The sequence below is a fragment of the Ambystoma mexicanum genome, chromosome 2p (genome assembly GCF_040938575.1).
Source record: "Ambystoma mexicanum isolate Mex_15411 chromosome 2p, UKY_AmexF1_1, whole genome shotgun sequence".
NCBI lineage: Eukaryota > Metazoa > Chordata > Amphibia > Caudata > Ambystomatidae > Ambystoma > Ambystoma mexicanum.
Genome location: NC_090923.1, coordinates 1,355,249,845 through 1,355,263,724, shown reverse-complemented (window position 1 = coordinate 1,355,263,724; position 13,880 = coordinate 1,355,249,845).

The window sequence follows — 13,880 nt, the reverse complement described above, 5'->3', positions numbered from 1 at the left end:
TCCAAATTCAACCCGCCTAATCCCTCACACCCCTAACGATCCACTCACAACCCTCCCAACCCCACCTGACCCACCCCTCGTCTCTCACATACCTACCTCCTCCTGCCTACTCTTCCCACCCCGCATTGACGTAACCCTCTGTTATGCTCACCAGGTCTCTGCGGGGACGTTAGGGCACGGTTGGAGCCCTCCCTGGAATTGGCTCCCTTGGATCGGGTCTCTCCCCCAGCTGCTGCAAAGTCAACTGATCTGGATGCTGGTACTGCCCCTGAGGGAATACGAGAGGCAATGAGAATGGTGCAGTGGTATTGGGATTTCCCTCGAACCCTTCGTCCCAGAACGAGATGAGCAGGCGTTTGCCCATGTAAGCACACGTGGTTTCTCATAATGATGAGCTCTCCGTCCTACTTCTTATTAGCAGGGGCGCATTGGGTGGACCTAGTTGCTTCACTGGTCCGTGGGTGTGGTGGCCCAGGCCGGCTGTGACAAACCATTTAGAAGGTAAGTGTTCTTTGCAATGATTATTGTCTGAGTTCTTATTAGAGTGTCTTTTTGCGTGATTATAGTTCGTAATTCTTGCAATTTCGTTTCTCGCCACTATAGATGTGAAGATGGCTGCACAGAGTCGCAGTGTTTAGAGCGAGTCCAATGATGCCCAAGAAGATAATAAAGCTTTAAAAGTAGCTGGTAAATTGGCTTTCAGGGTTGAACTCTAGGCTCAGGTGTGGCGCGGCCAAGCGTTATTTATTTATGCAACTTCTATTCTTGTGTGTTCTTTTCTCTTGCAGGAAGGCCTGGTGGCGTCGAGCAGAGAACAACTGTTCGAAGGCTAGTCCATGGTTGCAGGATGGAGGTTCCATGAAGATGAAAAATGGAAGATAAGCTCCCGCGTAGCTGGATGTCCGGAACAGGTGAGGAAGCGCTCCAACTGCGATGATTATGGAATCAGGTATGATGCAATGCGCTGCGGCGATGGAGTGCAGGAGACAGGTAATATGTGCACTCAGCGATGGTGTAGCTGGAGTCAGGTAAGATGCGCTTTCAGCGATGTTGTAGCTGGAGTCAGGTAAGGTGCGCTTTCAGCGATGGTGTAGCTGGGTGCAGGAGGATGCGCATTCAGCGACGGTGTAGCTGTAGTCAGAAGGTTGCGTGTCGAGGGGCTGCGCTGGAAAACAGGTAAAGATGGCGGTAAGCGTTACGCTGTTGAAGGCAGACTAACGCGAAGCGCCAGTATGCGGGCAGGTTGGCCTTAAATAGGCTGGCCCTGGCCCCTCCCTTTGGCCCCGCCTTGTGGCTCCAGCTTGCCACTCCCAGAGGTTCTTGCAGGTGCTCCCCAATGTTACTCTATGGCCACGCCCGGCCTGGATGCACGTGCCTTAGGCATAAAGTGTGCTTTTCATGAGCCTGTGGGTGATAAAGACATAGGGCCTTGTCCAGTGACCATGACACCCTCTCTCCCGACACTCAAAGTCCACAGGCACCCAGCCCCTGCTGTACCCCACCTCAACCGGTCCCATTCACCCTGAATGTCCCTACCACACCCACCCCCCCCCACCGAGCACACATGTCCACCAACTTCCCACAGCATCTTTGACCTCCTATCCTTTGAGAAGCCCAACCTCGTTTTTATCACCAAAGCCTGGTTCTATAACTTTTCCCCAGTAGCACACAAAGCCTTCCCCCCAGGCTACTCGCTCATCAACCACAATAGACCCTCCAGAGGTGGCAGTCCTCTTCAATCCTCCTTTCTCTGTCTCACTCGTCGATTCCCAGACATGCACTGCCTCATGTGAATCCCTTCTAGTTAAACTCTTGCTACCACCCAACTTTCTCATAAACCTTCCTACTGATCTACAGACCCCTGGGATATGACAGACATTTCGCCAACAACCTCTGTGACTCAATAGCTACCATTCAAGTAAATCACCCTTTTTCTTACACTCCTTGGAGACTTCAATATCTGGTTCAATATTCCCAACAACCCCATGACTCATCCGCTGGTTGACAGTCTCGATGCGCTCAACCTCTCCCATCATACCACTGGTCCAACCCCCTCAAGTGGGGACACCCTTGATGCAATTTTTAGCTCCCATGGCCTTGTTTATTTATCCCGTCCCACATCACTCATCTGTACTAACCCCTTTGCAATCCCTTTCTCTATCTACACACCTACCCCTCCTCCTACAGCTCCTCTGGCCCCCTCCCCTGATCTCAAATGCTGGAACAAAGTCAAGATCCTTCCCGACCTAGACGAAGCCCTGCTTCTTCGTCCCACTGCAACGCTGCCTGTAGATCGACCCTTAACCATCAATTCCTTTGTGGCTTAATGACTCATTAATTCCTCTCACCCCCTTGCGCCCTGCATGCTCATGAAAAGGACCGTCCCCCACATGGTTCACGCCCCACCTGAGGAATGCCAAAAAACAAAATAACTCTCTTGAACGCATATGACGGACATCTAAAACCGATCTCAGCAGATCCATGCTCACCCTGTACCACCGTAATTACAAATCCAAAATTCAAAAAGCCAAAAAAGCTTATCACAACAAACACATTCTAAACTGTGGCAACCGCAGCAAAGAATTACACATGATCCTATCAGAATTTATGAAACTCACGTGCACTTTGACCCAATCCACCCCCACACAATCACTATGCGACTCACTCTCCCCACATTTCTTCACACTGTGCTTGACAGGACGACAATCCTCAACACCAAACTGTCCCTCCTCTCCCCGTTCCCGTCACTGACCCCTCCTGATCCCATTGCCCCAACACCCAACTACCCGACGTTTGATGCCTTCAAACCCATCTCCAGAGACGAGTTCCTTGACGTACTATTATCCAGCAAACCCTCCGGGTAGCCCTTCGACTCCTGCCCTGCCTCTGTCCTGAAAGAAATATTCTCGTCTACCCGTGCAGGAGAATAAGCGAGAACAATACTTAATGACTCCCTCACCTCTGGCATATTCCCTGGTGCCTTCAAAATAGTGCATGTTAAACCACTTCTAAAAAAGTCATCCTTTGACCCACTTGACCCAAACAATGACAGACCGATCTTCAACACCAGATTTCTCATGAAACTCATTGACCAGACAGCATACTCACAGCTCAACTTCTTTGTAGAATCCAACTGTCTCCTCGACCCCTCTCAATCAGGCTTCAGACTGTGACAGGGAACAGAAACCACCTTGAGCTCGATCTGGGATGATGTCAATGTCAATGCAGACTCTGAAGGCTGCACAGCTCTGATTCTTCCCAAACTCTCTGCAGCCTTTGACAAGGTTAACCACTCAATCCTCCTTGACCACCCTCACTCCCTAGGACTTCGTGGCACTGCTCTCAAATGGATTGCCTCCTTCCTCAACAACAGAAAACAAATAACCCCCCTCTCTCCATTTGTCTCAACTGCTCGCTCAGTGAACACTGGAGTACCCCAAGGTGCATGCCTATCTGCTCTCATGTTCAGACTCTATATGACCACTTAACCAGGAATCATCCGCACGCACAACATCTCCTATTACAACTATGCTGATGATACCCAAATTATCCTAGGAATTCCCAAGTCAGGTACCAACCCCCATCCAGATCTTGAAGCTTGTCTCCGCGATATTGACAGATGGATGTCAAGAAACCTCCTCCTTTTGAACCCTGATAAAACTGAAGTCATGGTGTGCAGTTATACTGCCCTTCTGCCATATCCCCTCCCATGGCCCCCATCCCTCGGCCCATCTCCACCCCCCTCTGCACTATGGACTCAGGGCTAACCCTCTCCGTCAGATCAACAAGGTGTCTAAATGCTGTCACTAACGCCTCAAAAGTCTCAGACGGATTTTTCCATACTTCTCACACCCAAACAGACTTGCAGCAGTTATGTCTATTGTGATGTCGAGAATGGGCTATGCCAATTCCCTATAACTAGGAGCTCTGGCTTGCCAACCCAACAAACTACAAAGAGCCCAAAACGCTGCCGCAAAGATGCTCCTCACCCTGGGTCAAAGAGACCACATTTTGCCAACTCTCTGAATCCTTCACTGGCTCCCAGTCGGACAAAGGGACACCTTCAAGACACTATACATCACCCGCCGAGCAGTGCACAAGACCGGCCCGATGTACCTACAAGAAAAGATAAAACCCTACCTCTCATCTCACACCCTAAGATCAAGCACTGCCCTTCTTCTATTGATTCCAACCTCTAACTCTGTCAGCATCGGAGGAGCCGCCTTCTCAACCTTGGCCCCAACTCTGTGGACCCCACTCCCTCCACATATTCCACAGACCCAGGACTGGATGAGCTTCTGCAAAGCTCTAAAAACGTGGCTCTTTCCTTAATGCCGACCATGACCATCTGAAATGACTGAGTCCTTGAAACCTGATGACAAATGCTCAATGAGACCCCGAGCAATGACACCACTGAATACGCTTATAAGTCACTATTAAGCAATCACACCTCGCAATCCTGTATAGCAAACTCCTTATCTCATAACTCATCCCAAACACTCATCTTCCATATAACTATGCTTACTCTCTACTCTACACCAACACACAATTAGAGTACAGCTACATCCCTCAATCAATTCGGCCTAGCTGCTCAAATACGAACATTACTCCATGAAAACCTCATCCTCCTAATAATACGCAGCTGTATCCCATGACAAACTGGCCTAGCTGCACACACAAACGTCCTACACAGGCCTAAATCAGCCAGACCCAATCTTGAAGTCCACCGTCCAGACTGTGCACAACCAACTGATATCAATTCCACCACACCTAATGCTAGGATGCAGCTACCATCAGGCAATTGCATCAGCTGCACACATAACTGGTATACCCAAGCACCCTCTGACACCTTACTCTCTCAACTGCCTGGACAATGGCCCCCAAGGGCGTTCAACCTACCGGCACTTTGAGGTCATACCAAAGATATATAGAGTGCTATATAAATGCTAACTAACATAACATAACATAACATAAGAGGGCTGCATGCTGTACTGGGACCCATCTTCTCCACTAAACCCTGTCCTCTTCCACCTCGACAATCCCGAGTGCACGGCTGTCATCATATAAGCCGAGTCCAAATAAATGGTCACACAACATACCTGTGCTGCCTCTTGCTCCTCAATAAGAGCAATCAGTTCATCCGCCTGGGCGGATTAATGCACAGGTAGGCTTCGTTGGATAAATACCTCATACTCCATCAACCAACCCGGACCACTGCTGCCCCAGTATGTCACAGTCCTGTTTCCTGGTCAACAGTTGCTGACCCAACAACAAAGAACACTTCTCTGTCATCTAGGGCGCAATCTCATGCTTTGGTTATATGATCATCTCGGCCCTCATATGTGGCACAGTCATGAATGTCATCAGAATCAGTAATGGGTTATGTCAAAAAGGTAGCAGGATTTACAGTTTTTTTAGTGAAAAATGTGGCTAGATGAGCTGGAAAGAATAACTTCATGTGCGGATGCCCTGTGTGTTGTCAACATAGACTTCGATCTTCACTTATTGCAAACAATGCAGGTTCTACGTACAGGGTTACTGAACACCCCATGGTAAGCAGCTGCAGCTAATGCTTGTTGAAGGGGAACTGTTGTTGCATGACTGAATCTAACATACTAATGTAATACGCTAGAGGTTTGTGGTCCATGGTACTATGTTGTGTCAAGACTGCTGTCATCATCTGACCATCAGAATACGAGAAAAGATACAACTCTTTGGTGTAGTTGGGGGTTGCTAAGACGGGGCAGTAGAGATAACATATTTTAGTCCTGAAAACTAGTGAGCATCTCATCAGGCCAAGTAATTATACTTTTAGTCTACTGGGCCTCTTTAAGGACCTGCAGCAGGTGCTAAGTGTTTGAGGAGTAGTCAAAGATCCACACCCTATAATAATTACACAACCCCAGAAATATCTGCATGTCCTTAACAGTTACTAGGTGGGGTGTGCCATGCACTAATGCTGTGCGTCCTGGAGTCACTCTCTTACCGTTTACTGAGATCAATTGGCCTAGATACAACACCTCCTGTTGATGTACTCTAGTTTTGCTCTATCCACCATGTACCCTTTGTCAGCCAACACCTGTAATAACACAATGGAATCTTCTCTGCACGGTTGCTCAGTAGTGCTACACACCAAAAAGTCACCCACATACTGAATGACGGTACTTGGAACTTGGATGTTACCTAAGTCTTCATGCAGAGCCCTGTTAAAAATACAGGGGGTCTCACAGTACCCCTGTGGGAGCCTAGTATGATGGAATCGCCTCTTGGAAAACGTAAACGCAGTGAGGTATTGAGAATCTGGTTCCAACAGGACAAAAAAGAAAGCGTTCTTGAGGTCTATAACAGAGAAATGTGTGGCTGCATTGGGTATTTACACAGTATTATGGCAGGTTTAGGGACCTCAGGAAACTCTGCCTGTACTATGCTGTTAAGAGGGCGCAAATACTGAAAAATTCTCAAACTGGGCCCCTTCAGTTTTTTCACTGGATAGATGGCCGTATTACATGGGGAGTATGATGCCTTGGTGTAGGCGGGCCATGCTGGTGTTGTATATCCCTTCTTCAGCTTCTTTTGATAGAGGGTACTGTTTCACTCTGGGTAACACTGCAACTTGCTTCAATGTGATGCATATTGGTGTGACACTGCGCAAAAGCCCTGCATCATGAGGGTTACTGGTCCACAACTTATCAGATACTTAAGATAGGTCTTCTAGAGCAAATGAAAGGGCCCTCCCTACCAATAACATGTGACATGGGACGTGTCGATACTCTATCATTATTTCACAAGGGACACATACTTCCATTATTATCTCCCCATCGTTGTCCTTATTTTCAAAAAGATCCTCATCTGTTATATCTCTCCGGGACTGGGTTGGATCAATACACAAAATCGTGCGCCACTCCCCCACTATCAATGTCCGTTGCTTTTAACACAATCCTTTCCTTTGATGCCAACACACCCTCTATATCAAGCATGATAATAGTCCCTGCAGTGAGTTCCTGGGGCAGGGCTGGTCTGAACAGAAATTTGGAGCAAGACTGCATGAAGAAGCACTGCAATCCCATATATAAACAAATCGGGGACCACTGGTATTCCTCTTACCACTGCTTCATTTCCAAAAGTATCTTTATTTATTTTATTTTTTATTTATTTTGCATTTTTAAAGTGCTCACACAGCCCGCGGGCATCGAGGCTGCTGTTACAGGAATTGTTTTTTTTTCTTTTGTTTTGTCTTATTTGCGTATTTGTAATGTGCTGAAATACCCAGAAGTTTCTAAGCATGGACCCGGGGATCGAACCTGTGTTGCTTCGTGTCGTCTTGCTTCCAAGGTAAACATGTTGCCACAGAGCTATCCTCCTGGGACATCTAGGATCAGCACAACCTTCACGTAACAAATACCGGGGGTCGACCACATCACTCCCTTTCAGTAAACAGGATGGTAATGTTGAGCTTACTTAGGAGGTCCCTACCCAATAGATTGACGGGAGGCACGGTGGAAAACAACAATGGGGCATGGATCACCCTGTCCCCTATCTTAATGGGTAATTCTTTTGTAAGCAGAATCGATTTTACTGCCCCAGAGAAGCCCTGGTTGTCCATTACCTCGGCCGACAAAGGGAATCCTCCCTCACTAATACCCGACTTCGCTGCACCTGTATCCACCATAAAAATAAATGATTTATTGCCCACCAAGACTTCCTCTTCTGGGTTGGCAGTGACTAATAGAACTGGGCATGCTAAGGCTCTCTGTGAGCTGTCCTAATCTGGGTACATGTTTTTTCATGGAAAAACAAATGGATTCCCTCCAATGACAGCGGCCCATTGATATTGCGTCACTATGCCATTCGGTATTGCGTTACTGTTCTGTACTTGAGGGCCCTGCTGCTGGCCAGGGTGTACTGCAAATGTTGGTGCGCCACCAGGCACTGGGACTGGCAGCTGCGGAAATGATGGGGGCGGCAGGGGGGGGCTGCGGGCAAAGGTACACTGTATGGAACTGCTGGGAGCAGTTTTAAATAAGGCTTGGGGTACGAGGTGGGGCCTGCTTGAGGGCAAAGGGACATCTACTGCTGTGGGTACGCAATTGTTTGTCTACTCCTACACTGCCTCGAAAAGTGACCCATTCGTCCACACGTCCAACACTGTCCCACTCCTCCTCCCTGTGGTCCCATTCCTCCAAATTCAGCTCAACCTCTCCGGACCCATAAAAATCCCCCTTTTCCTCACTGATGCCCCCCTGGAAACGCTCCTTGATACTGAGGCAGGTACCGGCCATTCCAATCAATCGTAATCACCTCCCTAAACAGGTGCTGCACGTACATCTTCCTGAATCACTCTGGGCTCTGCCTGCCTTTGTGTCTGTACTGCCATTACTGCCCCTTCCAATGCAACTTTCGCCAACTTCTTCTGCATCAGTTTTGCTTCCTCTGTGTGTGCCCTCTGAGACGTTTACTTCTCTTTCTCTTTTAACCGTTTGCAATGGTGTACAATAATAGACTGTATTTCCACTCACCCCTTAGATTCAATCCCCACTATCTTATCGAGAGTCTTCTGTACTTCTCTCAGGAGTCTTCCTTTCACTACAAAATAAAATAATGGAATCGCTTTGTCCCACAAATCTTTTTTCTCTGCCCTCCTCTTGCTAAATGTACTGAGCTGGGTCTTCATCATCCAGCATTGTCTGCTGCATTATGGATTAAAAATCTGGCGTATCTGGATATGTACATCGCAGCACCACCCTTACTTGGGGCCTAATTTCGTTAAAATGTGCTCCATCATGGCTATCATCCCCTATCCTCACCCCTAGACCCCCTGCTTTAACCCAAATATCATCTGCCTGATCCCCCAATATTGCAACAAATAAACTTTTCAGATCCCCCACTGCCAAGATGGTGCCAGCCGTCTGCCCCTTGAAGGCATATATACACTTACCTGTTCCAGTAGTGAGAGATGGGAGTGCCTTTATTTTGATTATTGTATCCATATAGGCCCATGGTATGTACTGGGCCCTCCCTGGCCCTTTATGCAGTAATGGAAACTGCGCCCCCACTGTCTTGATTACTTTCCTCTTCCCCGCCTGCGTTCTTGTCACCACTGTCATGCACCATACCTGATTCTTAGTCTAGGCCCCCACAAACTCTTAACCCACAGTGATATGGCTGGTGGCTCTTCTTCATCCTTCAACTTGTCCACTGTATTCCACTCCTCGTCCCCTACACGTGTCCATTCATAGTATTCATCAGACTGTACTGTCCCATAACCGAAAATATTGGCTTGCCTTCTTCTCTCCTCCCTCCCTTTCTCTATGTGCACATCCTTAATCGCAGTACTGTCAATTCTAAAGAAAATGTCTCCTGTGAGAGTAACTATGGAGCCGCAATCCCTGTCCCCTTACTGAACATGAGACCTACACCCAATTACGACCCTTTTCAGGTGAGAAACCTGTGCCTAAAAGAGAGGAGGGATATGACCTATGGGCAGATCTCAATCAGTTTATGCTACACCAATGGAAAGTGTCTGATCAAAAGAATAGACGATGAGTAATAGAGTAACGCTACAGTCCCTTCGAGCACTGAATCCTGATCCAACTTCCCAGCAAGTGATGGGCACATTGGAGGGAGCTTTCGACACCACTGAGCCAGGGGAGGACCTAATGATGAGGTTTCATGCCACCTCTCTGAAACTGGGAGAGAAATTGTCTGATTACCTGGTGAGGATTGAGCAGATTTTATGCCTGGCCCTCCATAGAGGAGGAGTAGAGACTTCCCGATTGAACCAGTGTCGGTTGAAGCATCTACTTAGAGGGGCCATGGACACCGCTATACCCATACTGCAACTGAGGCTGCGGGAGAAACTGGATACACCAAGAGCTGCTAAGGTCCATAAGGGCCCTGGAAGAGGAAACAGGCGACATTAATGTACAGAACCATCCCTTAGAAGGCCGGATCCCAACGCACAACAATACCACATCTCAGCAGAGGCAGATTGAGAAGCTGCAACAGATCGTCAGGAAACTACAAACTGTAACGCTTACCTCTGAGGCCCTTCAGGAGTGCCTGGTCCAGTCTGTCGGCGATCTCTGGTCCAGTCTGTCGGTGATCACAAGCCCCTTGCAGCTGGCCAAAACACTCCTTTCCCTTTGCTCACTGCAGGTTAAATCACCCAGTCGTCAGAGAGTTGGGAGTGGTCTGGATTAATGAAGAGGGACGCTGTGTTGCCAAGTCTCTAGGAACCTCTGGGTGTGTTGTAGAGATAGTCAGTCCCAGTTCCTTCACTGGGTCACGGTGGTTCTGCAGCAACCCAGTTCCTTCACTGGGTCACGGTGGCCCAGACCTGCTGCGACGCACCAGTCCACCTTAAGAATGTCTCATTATTTTGTGGGCACAAGGATGTTTCTTCTTGTGGGCACCAGTATGTCTCTTAGCTTGTGGGCACCGTTCTGGTAATGTCTCTTTACTTGTGGGCACCACTCTGGTAATGTCTCTTTGGCCCAGCAGTGGTTTGGAAGCGGAATGCTCGCATGCCCTTTTGTTTTCTGCTGTTTATGTCTAACTTCTGTTTCTTGTTCTTCAGGTATGTTGTGGATTGGAGGTCTGCAGCCGTATGCCAGATAGCGGCGGGACCTGCTGTGAGGGAGAAGAGAAGTGCTGAGGTGAGTACAAGGATGGAGGGGTATGTGAGGCTTGAACAGTTTGTAGCTTACCCCCCGTATTCTTGGTTTTGCAGGAGCAGCAGGAGTACCTGGTTGCAGACACGTGGAACGAAATCCTTTGATGCGGGCGGAGCTGATGAACAATGCAAGTCCAGCGATGTCGGCGGAGTTCCAGAGAAGTCATGGTGAGTATCAGGTAAGTCTTCTGAAGCACTGGGCACTTGGCTCTTGACACGTAGGAGAGCACTAGATTCAGGAACGCTGGATGCCTGGGAACGCCTGGCCCATGACAGGCAAGCATCACGCTGGATCCCAGCCGGAGAAAACGCTAAGTGCTGGGTGTGGCACAGGGCAGGGTTTATATACCCTGGGCCCACCCAGCACCACTAGACCACCAAGGATTCTTGAATAGCAGGCCCGTTGGGGGCCATGTTGGATTCAGCTAGGCATCCCAACCCGGGGGCCATTTTGGAAGGGGCAGCTGACAGGGAACACTGGCAGTAGCCATTCTTATGCCACTCAGCCATTTTCCTTACCAGATGCCACCAGCAATACCAACTGGGGGAATCATGACAGCACTCCCCCTCAAAGCCCCCCCAAGGATAGCCATACCCGGGCCTGGATGTTCCGGGTGTTCACGATGGTATCGAGCCAGAAGACGTGGTGCATGTATGTGACTCACTGGCTCCCAGGTCCGATCCAAGACTCCATACCCTTTCCGGTCCACCAGATAGTAGAGTCTTTTCCGAACTATCTTGGAATCCAGGATATTTTTAACTTCGTATTCAGCTTCTCCCTGCACTGTTATAGAAGGAGGTCGTCTTTGGGTGTCACGGGTGCCAGGGTGTACACGCTTTAGTAATGAGACATGGAATACCGGGCGTATGCGAAGCATAGGTGGTAGTACCAGTTTCTTGGCCACAGGATTGATAATGTTATTTATCGAATACGGTCTCACGTACTTGGGGTGGAATTTTTTAGCCCTTTCAATTGGATGTAATTTGTGGATAACCGCACTTTATCTCCTATCCGGTACTGGGGTTCGGGAGTCCTTTTCTTGTCTGTGAAATGCTTGTGGGTGGTTTTTGTTTCCAGGAGGGTTTGAGGGACCCTCTTTAAAGTCTTTTTAATGCTGACATGCAGGGTACTAACAGCTGGCATATCCAAGGGTTCTGGTGGGTCCAGGGTCGATGTCCGTGGATCTCGTCCATGTAAAAAGAATAAAGGCGAAACACCAGTGGAGCTATGGACTGAGTTATTATATGCGTATTCAGCTCCCCACAGCAGTTCTACCCAATTTAGATCCGTCTGGGCAAGCATACACCGAAGATACTGCTTGAGTGTTTGGTTTGTCCTCTCGGTCTGCCCATCAGTCTGTGGGTGATGGCTGGTGGAAAGACAGACCTTGATTTGTGCCTTGGCGCAGCAGGCTCTCCAGAACTTGGATACAAACTGACTCCCTCAATCTGATATTACCACTGATGGAAAACCGTGTAATCTGACAATGTTGGTTAGGAAGATTTGTGCTAGTGCTCCTGAATTGGGTATACCTTTCAAAGCAGTAAAGTGTGCCATTTTGGTCAGGAGGTCGACCACTACCAATATGGTGTTATAACCACCGCAGGAGGGTAGCTCTGTGATGAAATCTAACGAGATAGTGTGCAATTGGGCCGGCAGAACTGATAAGGGAAGAAGCAATGCCTGTGGTTTGGTTCTTGGTATTTTGTTCCTTGCACAGATGTCGCAGGATTTACATTTTGCACTATGTCTTTCTGCCACGTGGGCCACCAAAAATGCTGCTGAACATTTGCCATGGTTTTTGCTATACCTGGATGTCCTGCTGTTAGTGCATCATGATAGGTATTCATAACCTGCTCTTGCATTACAGGGTGTGGTAGGTATAGGTGATTCCGGTATTATGGAAGGTCATTGATTGCAGTTCATTGCGGTCCTTGCGAAACCCATGTACGTACTTGCGCTGGGATCATGGTTTCTTTGATCTTTTCCTGTAAGTTTTTCAATGCAGGCAGATGGTTGCCGGTAATTCTTAATATGTTCTCTTCTGGTATAATGGGCAGCAGAGTAGGACCTGCATACGCATCCTCTTTTTCTGTACTCCAGCCGATTCAAGGTAGCGCATCCGCTTTTCCGTTTTTTACTCCAGGGCGATAGCTGACGTTGAAGTCATACTCTGAGAAGAATTGAGCCCATCGTAGATGCCGTGGAGTCTGTGCTCTGGCTGTCCGTAGGAACTGCAAATTGCGATGGTCGGTAAGCACGGTGACTGGGTGTTATGCCCCTAAGAGATGGTGCTGCCATTCTTTGAATGCGGCTTTTATGGCGAGGAGTTCCTTGTCGGTCACCGAGTAATTAAGTTCTGCTGGATTGAACTTTCGAGACCAAAAGGCCACCGGGTATAACTGGTTGGTATTGGGATCCCTCTGGGATAGCACCACCCCCATAGCCACATTGGAAACGTCCGTTTCCACCAAAAACGGGAGTTCCAGATTAGGATGCCTAAGTATTGGTGCTGTGGTAAAAGGTTGCTTCAATTGCTGGAAGGCCTTCTCGGCTTCGGTAGTCCATGTAAAGGTGCGATTCTTGTGAAGTAACGACGTTATGGGATGGACAACCTCTGAGAAGTCAGCGATGAACCTCCTATAAAAGTTAGCAAAGCCTAGGAAGCTCTGGACTGTCTTGATTGAAGTTGGCGAAGGCCATTGTAGTATTGCTTCCACCTTGCGATTGTCCATTTGGATGCCCTGAGGGCTGAGTATGTATCCGAGGAACTCCACCGTGGTCACATGAAAAGCGCACTTTTCAAGTTTCGCGAACAGATGATGCTGGCGTAATTTTTCCAAGACCGCTCTTACGTGGTGCACATGCTTCTCGACAGATTCGGAGTAGATCAAGATGTCATCTATGTACACCATTGCACAGATGTCCAGTAGCTCCCTTAACACATCAGTCATGAAGTATTGGAATGCAGCTGGCGCATTGCACAGTCCGAAGGGCATGACTGTGAACTCATACAGCCCAAACTTGGTGCGGAAGGCCATCTTCCATTCGTCCCCGGCCTTCACGCGAACCAAATGGTAGGCTCCTCTGAGGTTCAGTTTTGTATAAATCTTTGCTCCCTTTACTTGGTCTAATAGCACGGGAATCAAGGGCAAGGGATACCGGTTCTTTATGGTGATTTTATGGAGCCCTCTGTAGTCTATGCAG